The following is a 20,234-nucleotide window of genomic DNA, read 5'->3' as shown; positions in this document are numbered from 1 at the left end:
ACCGACTGATTGAATGAGAAAAATATTGCTTTTTACATATACAGTTTAATTGACATAACAGAATCTGAAATTCCCCTGTGAAAATTAATCTAATTCCTAGTTGATGAGGACTGAAAACTCCATACACCTTACTTATACAGTACATGTATATACTGTTAGTGTGGGTCTACATTTGGATTAAAAATTGTGGAAATGTGAGCCTCTGAAATGGCTCATCTGGGAAAGGTGCTCACTGAGTGTAGCTGGAATGTAGCTGGCCATGTCACTAACTGAGTGTGACTTGGATTTCCCAAGAGCACAACTGGCTGAGGACTTTCAAGGATAGGCCAGCCAAACTCTCTTGGCAACACAATGATCCCTGCAGCCTCCCAGGAACTAGCAGGTTAGGGGGCCAGCCTCTCCTGCAGTCAATCCTGAATCTGTGGTACTTGGTTGATTTGTGACAAGACAAGTGTTGTGAAGATGGGCCTATAAGAGGAGTTTTTACTACACTTCCTCTCTCCGATGTGGGCGGCAGTGGTTAACATTGCTGCCACACAGTGTTGTGGCCTTGGGTTTCTAGGCTTAACTCTGGACCAGGAGTGCTGTCTGCATGGAGTTTATATGTTGTCCCTGTTAATGTGAGTTTGCACAGGGTGCTCCAGTATCTTTCCACGGTTCTAAGACACGCTGTGAGATTAATTGGCTTCTGAGAAAACTGGCCCTGGTGTGAGTGTGTGAGTTTGTCTGTATGTTCCCAGTAAAGGACCGGCATCCCATCCAACGTATATCCCTTTTTTCTTCTGTTGCTTGCCAGGATCAGCTCCGGCTTCTCCCCAACCCTGAATTGGATGAAGTGGTTAGAAAATGGATCTACTATTATTTGGGTGGTCTCATACTGCAAATGTTTCTTTAATAAAATGTGAAATAAGTAAATTCACAGTAGATAAATCCCATAGATTACTTATAAAACTTCACAGAAATATGGCTTTCTTAATTATATTAATGCTAAGCTCTATACAATTAACTAATTAAGTCTGAGTAGCTCAGACATACCTACTATAAAAATTAGAGCCACTTGCAGCATTTTTAAAATGACTTTAAACAAACCTTTTCACTATTTTTGAATTGTTTTTGTTGCTTCTACAGTATTTGCTTACGGTTGCATTTTCTTTTCTGTGAATGTGACTAGTTTATTAACTGTACTGGAATCTGTGCCATCAATATAAATTGGTAAGAGCAGTGGTTCTAGTTAGATCCCTGTGGTACTCCACTTATTATACCACTACAGTTTGAGCTTTTACACCTTATATTGTATGTATAACGGAAGCCTGTCCAGGCTCCCGTGAAGCGTAGTTTAGGACCCTGTGCAGACGGTATAATCCGGAAGTAAGTGGAGAAGGACAACAGGGAAAACACGATGAGGATCAGGACGGGATGACAGACAGGGGGGCGTGATCCGGTGCTCAGAGGGCATGGTGCAGGCAAACAAGTCCAAAGAGTCCAAGGGGGAAATCCAGGGCACAGTCCAGGGTCCAGATACTGGGAGACCCATCCGAGGCAGACAAAGTTAACAGGGAACAGGGAGTTAAAAACAAGATAACGAGGCCAAGCGCTCCGAGCCCTGGTCTCAGATGGTCAGGACGCCGTGGCGAAGCCTATGCTGTCGGGTCTCTCCTGGACTCGCTGGTAGGCGGGCTTCCGGGCGTCCATCTTCCAATGCTGAGCCAGGCATAGCGGGAGCACCCAGCTTAAATAACAACAGGCAAAACCGGGGTCAGGTGCAATAAACTAAAATACAAAAGGGTTGGAGTGCCCTTAGGAGAAGGGATGACGATCGTGACAGTGTGCTGCTTCCCATCAATTATCCAGTTCTTAATCCATTTACATGGATTAGCCTTGAATTAATGGGTAATGTGAAACATTATGTAATGCCTTCTGAAAATGGTTAGCACTTTATTTAGTATATATCATCGTGTATTCTGCACCTTGAAATCCTGCCAGGTGTATGTAACACTTAATACTTAATATGTTAAATATTTTAAATGTTGCATATGTTTATTTTCTCTCTTTGTGATCAAAATGGGTCCACACTATAGTCTTAGTTTCTTTTCGTGACAGTAAAGGCAGTTTTTATGTGTACACCAGTTAAAGTTCCAGCTAAAACTGCAGATGAGATCCACTTCATAGTTTTGTGACGCCACATCATATATCAGGACTATATTTCAAAAGGTCTGCTTCCAGTGCACTGTTGAGCGCATTAACAATCTCCATATGGACATACCTATTGACTAGACTAAGGCCAGCACGTGGCAGGATAAATAGGCTATACCAGTGCAGGCAATGAACTGCCATCTTCCACAGCTCAGAGATTTATTTCCATTTGATGATGTGCAAATCACTCCTAAGCAGAGAGACATTCTTACTTCTGGGAGTTTTAATAGATAGTAAAACTAAGACAAAATCTTTATATATATGAATGGAAAGCTTCCAATTCAATGCTTGTATTCTTAAATACTGTATAGTCAAGTAAGCTTACTTGGCAACTTGTTGATGTAGCTGAAAGTGAGACCCTTGAAAAAGAATCCCCCAACCATTTTACTTGGAAAGAGGCATCTGCAAAATCTATAATGCTTAGTTTTGCTGTGGAACATGGCCTTGAGATGGTATCTTTCCATTGTAGTGGCACTATAGCTGTGGCTGTACAGTATATGCTACTTGTTTTGGCTATTGAGGGTTATGTCCATATTGAAAAGGAAAACATCTGTCAATATTCATGTGCTGATTTTTCATTTAATTAGAGATTCCACAACATGGTGTTATCTGTGTTAGATTTACAACACAGCTCTGCATTAAGTTTTCTTTTGATGAAAAAATACACCTTGGATGTAAGCATGACTATGCTGCAGCACTAACAAATGGTTAACAGTTTTCCACAAAAAAGAGAAAATGTTCAGAACCAGTTAGAGCCAATTTCATTTGAAAAATTTCAAACCACAGTTTTTCCAACAATGGTGACAGGCCTTCTGGTTGGAATCCAGGCTTTTCCCTGTCCTACAGGGTCTGACAACTAACAAATGCTGCAGCTTGCTGGACCAGTGTGTCAGCAGCTATCACTGATGAAGAAAGCTGTAATAAAGGCTTCCTAACCCTTGAAGGTGATTCAAAGACAGTTAGTCTTTGAATCAGTAAGACACAGCTGTCACATATAGTAGAAATATCCAAGTAAAACAAGTTTGAGTCAATGCAGGTGAGCTGATGAACTGTTGTGAAACAGGCGAGCAGATTTGTTTTTTTGTTCATCTACAGTAGTTTGAAGGATATCATACAGCTATATCTATTACTGCCAGTGTCGAAAGAACATCTTGTTTTCTGAATCTGCTCAACAAGCTTATGAATATTTCTATGAAAGTTGGAATCACTTTGGGGAGAGCACTCTGTTCTTGCATGCTGCATATATTTGGGAACTGGCAGCTGATTCCAAAGCTATTACTCCAGTGACAGCAAGACTAGCTGCATATTTTAACTTTTCTTATGAAGGAATTTCTTAACTTTTCATTTGCTGGAATTTCTACTTATTTAACTGTGCCATTCTTTGGGCTTTTCAAAAAGTAGTTGAAAACAATATACACAACATAACTAGTAACTGTGATCAGAGAGGATAATCCATTCCCAGCAAATAGCGTGGTCAACACTTCTATACAAATTTCAGATTTTTAGTAGAAATCAGTTTCTTGAGACCTGTAATTCTCCAGCCATTCACTCTGGCAATAATTATGGATAATCCCAAAAAGTTTTCCCAAGGAATTTCTTTGCTCACAGAACTTTGTTGGCCATGTTAACAATTCCTTTGATAGACAAATCATTACAAACAAGCATATCCAGTATTTTCAGTGAAATTTCTTCAAATAAAGGGTCAAAACAGCATACATGTATAAATGCCATTGCCACTGTCAAGGTATAATGTAAAGGGCTTGGTTAAAACCAGCATAGCTATTGCATTGATGCACTGTGGTATGAGTGTCTTGTTATAGCTGTGGCTTCATAATGACTAAAACATTAAACACTTGAATCAGGGCTATATGTTGTTATGGTGGTTAGTACTGCTGTCTCACAGCAGTGCACTAAAACATTGTACAAACATTTATTTGCACAAACTCTTGAAGTTTTGAAGAGCAACGTGACTAAAGCCTGTGTTCGATATAAAGATTGGAACCAGTTGTTTAGAGATTGGCTGTTCTCTCTTTGTTCACAGATGTTTTCTCTGTTTTCCATTTCTTTTCTACCTCCTAAAGACATGCTTGTTATGTTATTTGATATTTCTAAATTGTGCCTGTGTGTGTCCTGTGATAGACGTAGGCTTTTGCCATGACTCTTAGCAGGATTAAGCAATTTTCCAATCATAGGTGGCAGGATGGGCTTGTACAATCATGGAACATCCTTATAAAATGTGGACCTGTCTGGACTGTGGCTGCTAAAGACAGTATGTGCTGAACTAGAACCACAGTAAAAAGAGTTTCTGCTTCAGTTATCTTCTGAGAAAAATAATTTGTTGCATTCCAAAATTTTATTTCGGCAGCAATTTATCCTCAATCAGCAGTTCTTTGATTGTGTCCAATACCCTTGTTCCTTATGGATATAATCTGTACAACAACCTGCACAAAACATTCCTGTCACGATTGTAGTCCCTCCTCCTTAAGGGCACTCCGGCTCTTTCACTTCGGACCTGATTTTGTGCACCTGCCCCTTATTCCAGCCTCCTTCCTGCCCCCTTTAAAAGCCAGACACCCACTCAGTTTGGGGCTCTGCACTGATTCCCATATCGTGCGAGCCCGGGACCTGTAATCACCTGGCTCCGTTATGTTTTTAAGTTTCTGTTCCTGTTTCCCCTGCCGGTTCCGACCCAGTTCCTCTTTTTAACCTGTCTGTTCTCGGATGGACCGCCCAGTTTTGGACTTTGCCTGTTATTTGGATTCCCCGTCTGGATTACCTCTGGATTGTTTGCCCTGGACTCACCCCCCTGGACACCTGCGCACTTTGGACACGCCCCCCCCGTATTCTTTCCCGATACCTGCATGACTTTTTCCTAGTGTTTCCTCACTCCACCCTGGATTGTGTCATCCGCATAGGGTCTGGAAAGAACTGTTCCGTTACAATTCCCTTATATGAGCATTTGACTTTTCTAGTTGCATATTTTGTATAGCACATTTGGTCAAAGTTGTTTGTCTATTTTTAAAATGTAAACAGAAAACATATATAACAAAACAAAAAAGATATATTTTAGAATTCTCTCTTTCGATTCATTGGCTACCTTTCTGTAAGAGAATGCAAAGAGCTTTTTCAGAGTTGTTTGTCAACTGAACGCAAAATGTGACTGGATATAGTGAAAGTAATTTATTTGTATCACAAAAGCATTTGAGTATGATTGATGTGACTCCCCTCACAACAACAATTGAACAAAGTATTTCAGAGTTTAACAAAATAAAACAACTCTCTAGTATCCAGCCAGCGGTTCCCTAGAGTTTAAACTAACCCTATTAACTTTAATACACTACTTTAGTCTGGGTTAAACCCAAAGAATTCCCAGAAATGCACTTAAGACTTCATTTAAAAAAAACAAACAATTGTTGTGAAAGAACATTGAAATATAAAAAATAAAGAATTTTCACTTCAAAATCTCTCTCTCCTGCTTAATCCCCTTTCATAATTGTGCGCATTGAACCAATTTTCTGTATTCCTGTTACTATGTACAGATTGCTGAAGCTCAATGCTTTATATCCTAAAGCAATATCTAATGAGTCCAGAGAAATGTGAATTTTATAGTAGTTTCTACATGTGTTTCATGTCTTTTGCCACCTAACCTATTTTGTTAAATCTCATGTTTTAGTGCATAGTTCAGGGTGAACATGCAAATGTGTTTATCCATAATTAATCCATAATGAAACAGTGTTTCAGTGAAATGTTTGTAGTAACGTTTGTGGTGGTATGCACTTTTGGTAACACTCTGGACATTCAGAGCCATGGTGTGTGTTGAGAACTTCAGAAAAAAGACAGGAGTGATGTGGAGATCATCACAAAACCACTTTTGTGAGACATACTGTACATTTATTGCACAAACTCTTGAAGTTTTGAAGAGCTGTGTGAATAAAGTGATTCAAAGCAAAAACATATGGACATTTGAATGGTAACAGAAGAGATTCAGCCTATCCAATCTGTTTGGTAATTAGTAGCTTATTGATCCAAGGATCCAACCATTTCTTGAAAGAAGCCAGGGTATCCCTGCTCAGCCTGAGCCACATAGCTGGGTAGCTTTGCTTAAATGGTCCCTTTTGTTGCTGGTTTTAAAGACACTTCCACATAGTGGAAGACACGTGACCTACTGTATGCTTAAAAATTGGTAAGGAGAGTGGCCAAGAAGAGAAAACATTTTCAACTGAAGCCAACCTATTCTATAGTGCCTTTACTATGGCTGTATTTTAGAAAAGCATCTTTAGCTCAGGAACATTAAAGCTTCAAAAGATGCTGAGCCAATTAGCTTCAAGGAAGACACACAAAAAGACACACAGACTCAAGCAGACTTGATGAATGCTCTACTTAAGCAGGAAAAGCTGTGTTTCGTAACATTTTATGCTTTTTGTCAAAGATCCTTAATTTCGTGGCTGGCATATTCTCATTGGAAACTAAAGTGCAAGCAGATGAGCCAGACAAAATATATATGGGCATTGTGCTTGTGCTGCTCTATTAATTAAAGGCTTAACCATCTGTACTCAATGGTAGTGAAACTCTGATTGTCTCAGGGGAAACACTAGCTACTTAATTTCTACTAACCTTTATATGAGTGTAATGAAGTGTTTAGGGTTTAATATTGTAGCTTTGCTTTTATTGACTTAAGTAACAGTTCCTTCAAATGAGGCACTGGCAATATATATACATATATTAATCTGAATGGTTACACCCTCTTTGGAGACAGATAAATGTAAGTTTAAAAAGACTCATCTTCACGTTAGAGTCTGCAAATGCTCTGTGTTCTGGCGTGTTTGAGATAAAAGTAATCTGCAGTGTTGCACTTAGTAAATAGAGGAACTCGGTGTTAACAGTTCATCCATACAATTTGATGAATGTATTTTCCTAATGAGCAAAAAGTCTGGCATAGTGGACAGGTATGAGTCAGGCCCATTGAGTACATGTGTAATTGTCATAAATCTTTGTACTCCAAGTGCTGACATATGAGTATCATTAAATAATGGGTTCCTTTTGCTATAAAGCATCAGGAATCATTGGCGTCATTAGGATTTCCTGACATGGGGCACAGCACTCAACATTCTTCCATATGCCAAGATTTTCATTTACACATATCACATACTGCAGCACAGTGATTACAATTGCTAGAATGAGGTAAAGCAGAAAACATATACCCCTCTCTTCAGACAAAGATCTTAATCAGCTTCACGGTTGCCATGATAAACCTGTGAACGTTTTATTACAGGTTTGTGGCAGCACCTTACTGACTGGGAATGCAGGCATCTTAAAATTTGCTGGACCATGCCATTCATTATATGGTCCTTAAGGTGGTAAAGAAATGAATGGAGGAAACAGCCCTGGTTCGATTCAAGTGTTCTGCATTGGTGGGTGGATCATATCAAATAGAGAGGAAATCTGTGCCCTAGTTGTGCTTTGAGCCTTTGTGCACAAAAGTCAATAATCTGAAACTGCGCTTGTCACAGCTATTCATTTGTCTGCGTCCAGCAGTGAAATTCTGTTGGTCTAAAACATTTTCCTGTAGATTTAGATGCCGAGTTTAAAACGATTACTCATGAAATAGGTCATTTATAACACGGCCCATAAATGCGGATCATGCTTTCTTCTAAAACACTCCATTATTCATAAAGGCTTATGAAAAACAGATATATACAAAGAGATGTATTGTATTAAAAAAGAACGGCGTTGCAGTGTCATGTGGATTTGGAGAAAAAGTCAGGGACAGCTCCTGCTAATGTATGGAAATAATCTTTACTGTGCCACCTCTCACTAATATCACTCTTCTAGTGCCAAGTGTCAGGTGTTTGTAAATAAATGAAAAATCTTTATATTTATCTTCCCTCTGTATTTTTTGCCTGATGAAGTATATTGTCATATTGTGGAAATACAGTATACTGTATTTTCTTTTTCCTTTCTGTTATACTTCCTCTTTGATTTTGAGTATTATTTGTTTAATACTTATTGTCATTGTCTCCACTGGGTTGGATTTCTCAATTGGTTATTTCTAGACAACTTTCTAAAGTCTTACAGTATATGAATCTCACAAAGGGTCCTGTCTCTTAGTTTGGTTGCTATACAGTATGTCAATACTTTTATTGCTGTTTGATTTCAGCTGTGAATCGTGTGGATTGGACTATCCAGTTTATAAAGGTTCTTCATCACATGAAGATCCAAGCATTTGCTCCTGTTGAAAAATTAATAATAATAATAATAATAATAATAATAATAACGTTGTTTTCTTTATTAGCCCTATACAATTTCTTGCATTAGGAATTCATCTTTTCGCATACCCCAGCTTTTTCTCCAAGGAGACACAGACACACAGACAGGGAGAGAAGCTTGGGGTCAGAGCACAGGGTCTGCCATTGTACGGCGCCCCTGGAGCAGTTGGGGTTAAGGGCCTTGCTCAGGGGCCCAACGGAGTAGGATTCCTCTGCCGGCCGTGGGATTTGAACCGGCAACCTTCCAGTCACAGACGCAGATCCTTAGCCACAGAGCCACTGATTTGAAGCCATTGTGTATGCCTGGAGCTCTGTGGCTTTCTCTGCTGCTAGTTTTCTTAAAACACATTCACCATGCAGTGTAGTGTTTAATTATTCTCCTTGATGAAGATTCAAGCAATTTCTCAACTTACCTCATTTGGAAATTTCAAAGCCAATACGTGATACTGGCCTCCCTTTAGGTTTAGATAGGAGGACTGTGGTGAGGAGAAAGTCCTAATTTAGCAATGCTGAGTGGGTCAAAGTAAACTAATTTGGGTGAGGATATGCCTTATTCAATCATTTTGTGTCAACTATATATTTATATACAGTATATACTATATATCTGCATTTTACAGCGAAAGAACCATCCATCACACTTAGACATACAGTAGCTGGATAAAAACCATAAGAGGATGAATTCTAAAACACTTGATTCCACTTCACATTCTGAGAGGATTATTGATAGCTCAAAATTACTATTACAGTTTGTTGTACAATTCTGTATCTGATACCTTTGTCGCAGAATCACAACTTTGTGTCTAATCGGGTCTGAGTCAACCGCAGGTGCTTCTTGTCAATAATTTCCTGGAGTGCTTTTTTTTTTGTTTGTTAGTAGCTTTAAGGTATACAGTCATTACCTTTGCATAAGACAACAGTTTTTCTAACTTTTATCACTTTTTGTCATTCGTTTTCAGGAGGTAACAAGGATTAACAAGGAGGTGACGTCTTCTGAAATAATCTACAGGGATGCAGTATATAACAACTTCTCATGAAATCAAACAAGATAATTGGTTAGCACTGAAAAACGAATGACTAGTAGTAAATTAAATCCTGCATTTTTTTCCCTCTTGATTCCTGTAAGCAATATCAGAACGCTTATTTTATACGCTGTTTATTCCAGTGGAGCCAGCCTCTGCCTCTTCACAGGGTGCAGATTGGAGTATAAACAAAGAGCCATTAACAGGTCCACTTTATGGTGGTCTGCGTGACCACAAGCAGCTTTATGTCTGAGATAGTCCACAGCTCCACAACAGTGTTGATTCCAGTGTTGAATCTGTAATCTGTCATCTGCCAAATACTATGAGAATTGTAGATCAACTACTTAGGTGTATATCAGAAATGAGGTACATTCTGGGCCATTGTAACCCTGATACTGTAGATTGATTGATTTGTTTGAAGATTTATGAGATAATATATTGCTGGTTTCCTCCCTTTCTGTAGATCTGGCATGACCTTCCTGGTGACTTACCTAATGCAGGTGGTATCACTAGATCAGAGCGATAAATTCTTTGGCTTGCTCCCTAAGCCACATGGTACTGATAAAATGCAGTTAAATTGCATACATCTGAGACGGCACCTCTATCTGTTTAATACCAGCAACTATTTTTGCAGAACTTTTGAAAGCAGACACACCTACTTTCTGTATGGGATTTAAGAAATCTAGAATTTAAGAAAAGGTGCATATGAGTGGAGACTATATGGGCCATCCAGCCCATTTAATTGTTTAAAGCTTAATCTAGCTGCTTCTTAAAGGAACCCAGAGTTTGGGCTTCAAACACTTGGATGGGGTGGTTGTTTGAGTGACCAGCAACATTTTATAACATTTTATAATGTTATATAGATTGTATAATGTTTATAATGTATAATGTCCTATCTCTGTTCTAACTAAAATTCCCTTTTAGTTTTCTAATTGTAATCCCATATCACTGTTTTGATGCTGAGTCTATTGAAGTCCCCAGGGATGACCCTAAATATGCTTTAGGCTTCTGAATACAGTATGTGAATATCATCTCAACCTCTTTTGTTCTAGGCTGAATAGATGTAGTTCCTTTTCCCCATACAGTATGTATACTGCATGACAATACCTGATACCAAAAGTTATTCTTAGTGCTCTGAACTCTTTCTAAGGCTGTAATATCCTCTTCTGTTATGATTACCAACACTGGGCACCCATATGATATGTACAGTGTATGGTCCTACTTATTGTGTGGATCACTTTGCTCTTGTCAACGTGAATCTTCATTTACCACTTGTCAATGATTTTGTCTTTGTCCTTTTGTAATTCCTTCGCTGCTGTTTCTGCCTCTGACACTCCTTGTTCTCATAACATCCAGAAATTTAACTATTTTTGCTAACAATGCCAGAAACTTAATTGTTTGAATTAAATGGAATGTTAGGCCCTATCACACAATCTGTAGAGTGGTCTCTTCTTTCTTCTTTCTTTATTGATTATGCATTAAATCATTAAGGCCATCATTTCCAGGGACTTATTAGTTTTATGAAAAAATCATGTTGAACCCCTTTTAATATAGTCTTCTTCTACTATCTCTGTATCCATTCACTTCTGATTCCCTCTTAGTCTGCTCTTCTAAACATATAAATCTTACTTTTTAACACAACTTAAACAAATATTGATATTATGGTCACTATTGTGGTTCTACTGTATAATAGCTATCCTTTTTATTTGTCCTGGGGTTTAGAAAAGACTAGATTCATTCAAGAATGTCCCCTAGTTGTTGCTTTTACAAACTGGAAAACAATTAATCACTATTTTAACCATATCAATATCAGCCTGTGTATTTCCCATTGCAATATCACAGTTTATGTGTGAGAAGTTGAAATCCCCCATTAAAACAATGTTACCTTTACTAATACCTTCTTGATCTCTTTATATAGAGAGCTGTTATGCCCTGTTGATAGATACTGGGAGGTGCAATGCAGTAATTCTGTGTTGAAATCCTTGTCTGCTTCTATGTGTCTGAAAGGGCCTCAAATACCCCATAAGCTTAAATTCGTCTTTGATGGAGTTTTTGGGGTGCAGTAATTTAGGGCGGGATTAGTTCACTTTGTCTTCTGCATGTCTGCTAGCATAGATGCCAACTCTTAGTTTGCCGATTGAAGACTCCATGTTTTATAGGGTAAGACTTCAAAGATGAGGTGACTGGCTAACAGTGTCATCCTAAAAACTGTATTCCATTGGTGGAGCACATTTCCATAGCTGTCTATGGAAACTAAACTTGTAAGTGGAATTACATGTAAATATAAATAACTTTTTTCATAGTTGTTCAACAAAACGTGTATTTTAAGCCTAAATGTAGTCATTTAATGGTATATTGAACACACCATTTTAGCACACATAATTGTTAAGACACACATAATTATCCTTTCTGAAAACCTTATATAAAAAATAAATAAAGTGCCTCTCACAAAAACTGTAACTGTCCTTTACGTGAAGAAAACAAAATTAAAATGTGATATTTTACAAATATGGTGTGCTGTCCTCTTCAGAAATGCTGCTCACACGCATATTTGTGTATTTATTTTTCTGTCTGTGTTTTTAAAGTATTTGAATAATGCAAAATTCTGGAGAGATACAAACCAGTACATTAAGGCAATTGTCAGTTTTGATTAGATTAACACTAGGAGTGGGTTGTGAGAGATCCCTTCATCTTGTCTCCAGTGATTTGCAAAGTTTAATTTCTTTAATGTGCTTCCTGTCCTGCATTCAGCAATGGGCTTCCTATTGGAAGTGCTGAATAAGTTTGTGACTCATACTGTAGGCAGGAGGTAAAAAATCAGCTTTCGATATTGTGCTGTTAAAAAGTGCGTGGGATCCGGTCTATCTTTCAGATCAATCTTTTCAGGATCTGTGCTGACGGAAATAACATGCACTTCGTTAGATCATCCTATATCTGCAACACTAAGCATTTGATGGATGGAAACCTTTATTAACTTTCAATAAAAATGCTAAATTTCTGAAGTCAAAATAACTGTACATGAAGTATATCTTAGATCTATCTCTGTCTTGATTCTTGATTATGGTCAAAATTTGATCTGTTCTAGACAGTACTATTATTGTAGTTGTTACTTTTAATAAATAAAACTAGAAATATGTATTTCTGTATTAACGTATGGAGTTAATGCAGTATTACATATACTATATAATAATTTAATGGTATTCAATCTCTTGTTGTATTCAGTTTACATGCATGTATATACAGTATCATTGCTTTTCAGCAAATGAACACCGAAACGGACAAAGTTAAACATGTCAGAATTAAGAGTGTATACATGTTTTATCAGAAAATTATTTATAACACAACCTGGAGTGTATCCCAAAGGCACAGGATGCAAGACAGGGCTTTCTCACACACACTCACAGGGGCAATTCAGAGTCAACAGTCTTTCTTTTCTTTACCTTTCAGCACAGAATGACCCTTTCCTGCCTACTGGAACGGCTAATCTAGGGAATTATGTCTTTGGAAATTGGGAGAAAGAGCCTAAGGCAGCAATGGGGAGAAAATACAGACTCCATTGGACTTGTATTTCCGGGTTATTTTTACACACAAGGCCGTAGGGCCTGTAGAAATTTGTGTAAAATTGCATTGGACCTGTTTCAGCTGTCTAATTATGTCAGTACATGTCATCATTCAGTTCACGTTGTGGCAAGTCTATGGTAGAGAATAGTGATCACATAAGGAAGGGGGAGCTTTTTGCACCATACATTGGTGGTCTGCATCGGGACTACAGTATATGCAAATGAAAACAAAAGCTGTCTTGTGAGCCCCAGCATGAAAAGGTTCTTCTCTGGACTACAAGTTGACTTACTGTACTGTATATACAATATGTACCACACATGGTTGGTTCACATCTGAAGTGTGTCCTCAACCAGTTAAATCTGGGGTTCCCTAGGAAGCATTGCACAACTGGACAAATCCCACAGCAATCGTGCTGCCCATTGAATTCTCAGCTCGATATGTAACAATGACCTTAGCATTTTCTAGATGCCTGTGTGCTGTGTGTTAGAGCTGCATCACTCCACACTTGATGTTAACTCAGCTGCAGGCACTGTTAGAGCCCTGATAGAAAAAATAGTTGTTCATCACTTTCTGGAGAAGGGATTAACGCCTAGCACTATTGAAAGTAGGAAGAAAACAAGAAGTGAAATCTCTGAAAAATTCACTTCCAATACAGTACTATCTAGGAGCCAATATAATTCTGTTACAACAACAAAAAATCCTTAAAACAAAACTGTCTTTGAAGGTTGTGCTGACCATCAGGGAGAAATGTTTCTCTAAACTGAACAGTGCAATTAGTAATGCAGGCATATTTGTTTATGCTTCTAATGTGAAGTTCCACCTGGACACATTTAAATTGATTTTTTTTTAATTATTACTTAAAAACTTAGTACTTAGTTTATCTTTATTAGTGACACTTATAGGTCCTTGTGACCCTGCTGAGAATGATTTTCACTGATCTTTAGAGACAGACCATAGACAATGTCATGACATTGTAGGAGGCCAACATGACGTTTAATCCAGGTACTGTATATCTGCAAATTGGGTATTTCCAGGAATGAAAGTAACCTTCTCTTTTGTAATGAATCCAGACAGTTCAAAAGCAAATGTCAAATGTCAAAAGCAAAAGTTGATAAATTGTGTTCATTCTGAAGGATTTCATTTCAGTTGCTAATGAAGCAAAATCACATAACCATCTACAAAATCCCATTTGCAACAAAGGAAATGCACAGTGTAGATGCATTTCAGACGAGACAAAAACAGCAAGTATGTGGTTTTTTTTTACTACCCTTTGGATAAAAGAGAGTGATTAAACCAACAACTCTCTTGCAGAGGTTTTGTACAAGTAATCTAGCTTTATTGGGTAAAGAAATGGGCGCATCACCCACTTGCTGATTAAAAGATGTGTCTTTTTAAGTGCTTGCCAAAGTGGATGGTGTCAGACCTAGTCCTGCCAGCTTGCTCTCCAGCCTCCTGAACACGTCATTGTTCAGTCCCTGAAATATGAATTAGCTGAAGTCTTCATAACCAAATCAACATCATTTATTTCTGCCCCCCCCAAATAAATGCATCAGTGTTCTGGGGTAGTGACTCATATGAAGAAGCTAAGGTCACCAAATTAGTTTAATGCTTTAATTAATTTTTATTTTTTTGGCCATTGTTGATGAAAAAGATTGCAGTGATTCAGCTCAGGGGGGGTCATTTTGGAAAGTTAAAACGATGTTTAAAATAAAGTTATATGCATAGAAAAATGTACCCTTTAAAAACTGTGGCTTCAAGTAAAGCTACATTATAATATTATTAGAAAATACAGTTATTTTTTCTTTTTCTGTGCTTGTTAGTGAAGGACTGTGGAATGTTCCTCTTTTCTTGTATCACTTCAAACAGTTCATCCATGTCGTCTGGCTTTTCACATTAAACCTGGAATTCTTCTCCCAGATTTCCAACTCTTTAGACATCCTTTCTCCTCTTCCATAACTTCCTTTTGTCCTCCTTGCCCACCCCTTTATCTCTTATTCCTGCTCTTCATCTTCATTCGCCCCCATGCCTGAAGAAGGCCTCCCAGCAGAAATGTTTCATTTTATTTTCAAGAAATTCTACTTTTCAGTGCTGAATTAACCCCGGCTTATTCCTTTGTAGACTGCACTATATCACAGGGCTCTCTCTGGGCCCAGTTTTGGGTTGATGTCAAATTGAGCCAGTCCACAATCAAAAAGGATGACATAAAAAGGTCCTAATTTCTTTCTGCGACAGCAGGCTTGGGTACACAAGAAAACACAATACACTAGTTCCCTACAAAAAGTGTTTATTTTTCTTAAATATATCTTTCCTTAAAAATGATACTATCGTTGTATCATCCCCGGCATCCTGGCCACATTTCCCAATGGCCCTTACCAATCATGGCCTCCTAATAGTCCCCATCTATGAATTGGCTTTGTTACTCTGCTCTCCTCCCCACTGCTATCTGATGTGTGGTGAGTGTTCTGGCGCAATATGGCTGCCGTCGCATCATCCAGGTGGATGCTGCACATGGGTGGTGGTGGAGGGGAGTCCCCATTACCTGTAAAGCGCTTTGAGTGGAGTGTCCAGAAAAGCGCTATATAAGTGTAAGCAATTATTATTATTACTAATTATTATTAATTATTGTAAGTTTTGGGTAATTTGGACTGGTGTTACTATAGGGATGGGGAGACCAGCTCCCCTCCAGTCCAGAAGAGGGCACTGTAGAAACAGGCTGACAGCCATCCGGTGGCTGTTTCCCAGGGTGTAAACTTGGCCCTGATGCTGAATGTGGTTTTGACTGTTAAACCAGGTTTGTGAAACTAATGAGTAGCTGCAGCTACCAAACAATTTGTTATTCACCTACCTATCTAATTTCCATCTTCCCTAACATGATACTCCCAGCCTACTGCCATGATGTATGCTATAAACAAAAAGGTAAGTACTAATTCAGTTAGTTTTTTTTCCCTTTGTTTTATGGGCCTGCCACACACTGCAGGCTGTGGAATGGGCCCCATCACACACATTAATGCAAAAATGCACTGATCACTTTTCTTATCATCCGTGCAATCACGTAAGGGCTAGATGTCCATATCATTACTCTATGAAGGTCATGGCATTTCTACCTCAGCCTCCGACTTTCAGTACATTGACTGTTCCTGTTATGCTGAAAGATGTTTCTCTTCTCTACAAGATGTGCTCCTGAGGAATAGGCATGGTAAATCAGGTACCTTCAATTTTATGCAAATCCTTGACACCCTTGGCTGAGATACAGCTCCGCACTTGTATTGATCCACCACTGTGCTTTACTGTAGCTGTCATACCTTGATTGTTATACTGCTCTCCAGTCAGCCTCAAACAAACTACCATTGATAAATGTCAAACAGCTCAGACTTGAACTTGTCTGAACAGAACATTTTCTTCCAGGTTGATAACCTAAGTGTTTCTTACAGTATCTGTTGCCCCTTTCAGTCTTTGCTTTGTAGCCCGTTCTCAACAAACATTTCTGAGCAGCTACTCAGCCTTGAGATGATTTTTTCCTCGAATGTGTATCTTACTGATCTTGAAGAAACATTAGCAACTGTCCTCTGAGGAGTTTTACATCACTTTTGGATTTTGTTTGGATTTTCTTTCTCAACCAGTTCCCCTGTTGGCAGTACCAGTTCCTTCAGGGTCTCGTATGTGTCACTGGGTGAGACGTGACTTAAGGCTGCAATCTGTCAATAATAACCTTCGTCTTTAGCAAAATCTTTGACTTTAGTTTTATTCATTAACATTATATAACATTATTTGATTTCTCTTTGTCACATGTGAGTTTCCATCCAGAAGTCAACATGTTAACTACACACTTTAAACTACCAAATTACTGTACATCACTTCATGTAGTTATATAGGCCTTGTGGTCATTTGGCATAGTTCAATTGTAAAGCAAACAGTCCCACTGTTACATGATACCATAATTCTGCTAAATACATTATTGTACTACAAATATTCTATCAATTCTGTCTGCTTTATATTATATAGTACCTTTACCCTCTGTTAAATATTTTTGATACTGTAGAGAAGGAGTAAATACACAATAGAGCATGGGCATTTTTGTGATCAGGTTTTGACCACACACGTATTGTATGAGAAACCAATACTAAGTATTACGGCACACTTGGTAGCTTAATTATTCAGCTGCTCGCTACAGATATCAATTCTACTTGAGTTAAATTCTGACAGTTTTCTCAATTCCATGGTGCACCAACAACTGTTTTCAGATAAACAGAGGTACAAAACTGATTTGTACAACTACAACTAGATGGGCAGCATGTCCTCTCATTTCTAACTGTTCTTAAGGCTTGAGGGTTCTTTTCAATACACCATCCCAAACATGACAAATTTATACCTTCTTAATTGTATTAAAATTTGCTTGCCTGTATCTTTTATGTATGTGCTTATAATTAAAATAGCTGGCTTGTGTCTGTGGCATTAGTATGTAAAACATTGGCAAATATGGATACAGGTCTTCCACTTACACTAAGGTTTTAATAAACATGCCTTTTTGAATTAACAAAACATTTTCTTTATTTATTAGTGGAACAAATATGACCGATTAAGACAAAATGCATCGATGGATTCTGGACATTTGTCTCTCGGAATAAATCAAAACTCTTCCACATAAGTAGATATCATATGATATGGGATTAGGAGGATAAGCCCATGCAGGAGAGATCATCCCAATCTTTCCAAGCCCTGCCTCTGTGCTCTGATTTTCTGGTTGCCAATCCCTCTAGATTGTCCCGGACACTGCAGATATTAAAGTTTAATCTTCCATCTCCTCTCATGAGCATCTCAGCAGAAAAAAAATCTGTGGGAACAGCAAAAATTTAAAATTAATGTGGCAACTCTTACTAGATTTTTCCCTACTTGCATTGAACATAGAATAGTTAACAGTAACAATGTGTATTGAATTCTGCAATTAATATATTCTCATTTACAGAATATTTGTTTCATTATAATGTTTATGTAGCTGAACATGTGCACAGACCCTCAGCCTGCCGCCTTAGTCTACCTGTGACTGGGTGAACTGAGAAAAGTGCTTTATCATTGGAAGCAGAGTGGATAAAGGGTTAGAAAAGTGTTAAATTAGTTGTTTGTAAAAGGGAATTTAACTGGTGTACTACTCAAAGTACTAAAAACAATTGTTTTTCATTCTTAAAGTCTAGCAGTGAGAAGACCCCCCACCCCTTTTGCTAGGTCCATTTGTCGTTTAACTTTAAAGTCTGAATATGTTCTTATTAATATAGAAAACGTTTGGACGTGTCAATCAAGCCACTCCATTGAAACAGGACAGAATAGCAGTTGACATGTTATACCCATAACAGTCCTGGCTGTGTGATGAAAAATGTTGAAAGATTTACAGTTTAAAAGATTGACTGATTTAAAATGTACTGTAAAGTGTGTCTAGATCTGATACAGCTGAACAGCTAGTTTATCAAAGCTTAGGCCCCCATGTACTTCGTGAATTAGTTTCACATGGGTTAAATAAACAAACTGTATTACTGAGGAACTCACCTGGCTTGAGTTTATTTATACATTCATTTCAGAGACATACTAACACAGAAAAATATTTCTGTCAAACTGGAACTAACTACACTGTATTCTCCTCTTCTATTTATTTGTCTAATTATTGTAATTATCAATCTACCAGAGAAATCATGGGACTCTTTATGCTTGATTATACAGTAATTCTACTCTAGGTTGGTTTTACCATCAGGTTCATCAGTGGTATAAAGGACATCATTTTCCTTCACAATTAGATGATATTTTGTAACTAGCCCATTGTTGATAAGCTGAATAATTAATTATGCTTTCAGTTCCACTTCAATGCAGGGGCTTGTTTCATATCCTTGAGGACTTTGAGTGTAAACGGGGTGGTCAGGCTCTTTGAATTTGAGTAGGAATTTAACAGTATTTAGTGTAAAATAAAAATTGGTGGAAAGTATTCAGAATTAATGTAATGGTGGCAGTCAGCCCACAAAGAGGGACACCACTAGAATCCCCATGTTGAAGAACCACTGTAGCCCCATCAGGCACCTGTCATATTAATACAATAGGCTCCTTTATTTTTCTTGGCGGTATTTTGTGTAAGCGTAAATGGTCATTCTGAGGATGTAGGCAGGTCTGATGAGGAATCGAACCCTGCTTGCTGGCTTCCAGCGCAAGAGCATCATCATCAAGAGGTCTGGACCCTTTCAGCAATGAGGTAATTTACCTGCCTTAGAAAACTGGTGTTCTATTCCCTGTTAGCCCTGCTTATTACTATATTTAAGGTTTTATTGTAATATTGCCTTTAGTGTTGTGAGCAAGGAGCACTATTAATTTAAATATTGGTGCTCAGAGTTTCGTACGTATGTTCCATGCACAGCTGGAAAGTGGCAGGTGTCTCCATGTTGCAGAGGGGGAGGTACTGTTTATTAGTAGTTAAATCTTGTCAAGACCAGTACCACAGGTAACAGTGTGGTCTAGAGCTAAGGGTGAAAACCTCTTGTGATTGTGATAGAGGGTGATTCAGCTAGAACTGGGCACCTTTATTGCAGCTGGGGAAAAAAGACATGGCAAGGCAGTACATAGAGATCAGGATAGTCATCTGTCTGCACTGTGTATGTCTGGCAAGCTACCAGGTGGACTTTTTTTTTCCAGTGAGCTCTTCATGAGTAAAACCATACATCCTTTAGTGCGGCATCAGTCAATGCATGGATTACCAGGGAACACACTGCCTGATTTCTGCCAAAGCAACCTTGCCAAGTGAAGTTATGGAAGCAGAAGGATAGTTAGCGTGTTTAATAGTAAGGGTTGGGACCTTGAATGTCATAACAGTAATGGCGAAGAAGCTGATCTGTGTCAAGACTGGCACCTGACTTTTCAAAGGGGATTGTATTCACTGGTGAGCCAGTAGATGGATGCTATATCTTTCTGTGATCTATGCCACATAGAAAGGAGACGTAGATGAGGCCACAGATCAATCTTATCAAACAGAAATAAGTAGAAACCATTAGTTCATGGAGGATAAGACCATGTCCAAGTGTTGAAGAGCTCAGAACTACTCTGATAAGCAAAAACGGGCCAATAAAAACAGCCAGAGCGGGAAAAGCTCCAGTCAAGTTTCACCGACTGTGTTGAATCTTTGCCTCCTGCCTGTGCCGAAAAGACTCCGGCGTGGAAAAGCCTC

Source organism: Lepisosteus platostomus, chromosome 21 (assembly GCF_059453375.1).
Source record: "Lepisosteus platostomus isolate fLepPlt1 chromosome 21, fLepPlt1.hap1, whole genome shotgun sequence".
Taxonomy (NCBI): Eukaryota; Metazoa; Chordata; class Actinopteri; order Semionotiformes; family Lepisosteidae; genus Lepisosteus; species Lepisosteus platostomus.
This window is presented reverse-complemented; position numbering follows the sequence as displayed.